General features: G+C 48.8%; 1 protein-coding gene across 1 annotated transcript in view; it reads right to left on the bottom strand.

The window, feature by feature from the left end:
• The window catches only part of NWD1 (NACHT and WD repeat domain containing 1), a 154,152-nt gene that overhangs the window by 96,308 nt on the left and 56,787 nt on the right, over positions 1-1,057 (bottom strand).

Raw genomic sequence — 1,057 nt, 5'->3', positions numbered from 1 at the left:
TGAATAGCTGGGACTACAGGTGTGAGCCATGTCCAGCTAATGTTTTTATTTTTCACTGAGGCAGGGGCTCTCGTTTTTTTGCCCAGGCTGGTCTTGAACTCCTGGGCTCAAGTAATTCTCCCATCTTGGCCTCCCAAAGTGCTGGGATTATGGGTGTGAGACACCCACCCCAGGCGGTATTTGTACTCTTATAGTTGGGAAATATGGGATATGTCCCTGGAGTCAGCTATAAGACGGCCCTGAATTTCCCTAACTCTCCATTGGATCTTGATGTGAGCCACCACGCCTGGCCTAGTTTGTTGCAATTTATAGCCCTGAGACTTTCACTTGGCTAAGCAACCATGTAGAAAGAATAACCATGTTCTTTCTTTTGCATGTGTGGATTTATTTTCCCAGCTTTGTTGAGGTATAGTTGATAAACCAAAATTGCATTTGGCTGGGCACGGTGTTGCACACCTGTAGTCCCAGCTACCCCACTCGGCAGGCTGAGATGGGAGGATCACTTGCGCCTCGGAGTTGGAGACTGCAGTCAGGTATGACTGTGCCACTGCACTCCAGCCTGGGAGACAGAGCCAGACTCCTATCTCTAAAAACAAAGATAAAAAAATATATTTATCTGGGTACAGTGGTGCACACCTGTAGTCCCAGCTACCCTACTCAGCAGGCTGAGATAGGAGGATCACTTGAGCCTGGAAGTTGGAGACTGCAGTGACCTACGGTCATGCCACTGCACTCCAGCCTGGGCGACAGAGTCAGACCCCATCTCTGAAAATGAAAATTAAAAAATTATATTTTGTTGGGCACGGTGGTGCACACCTGTAGTCCCAGCTATTCAGCAGGTGAGGCGTGAGGATCACTTGAGACTGCAGTGAGCTGTGATCGCGCCTCTGCACTCCAGCCTGGGTGATATAACTAGACCCCCATCTCTAAAAATAAAAAATTAAACATAAATAAATAAGAGATTCAAAACACAGAGACTTACCGGGAAGACACGATGTAGCCCAGCACGTGGGCCACGAGGAGCCGCCCATGTGTCTGCTCCAGACGGGCGCAGAGC

This window comes from Mandrillus leucophaeus, unplaced genomic scaffold (genome assembly GCF_000951045.1).
Source record: "Mandrillus leucophaeus isolate KB7577 unplaced genomic scaffold, Mleu.le_1.0 Scaffold11, whole genome shotgun sequence".
NCBI classification, from domain to species: Eukaryota; Metazoa; Chordata; class Mammalia; order Primates; family Cercopithecidae; genus Mandrillus; species Mandrillus leucophaeus.
Note: the sequence above shows the minus strand (reverse complement) of the source record. Positions and strands in the feature narration are given on the sequence as shown.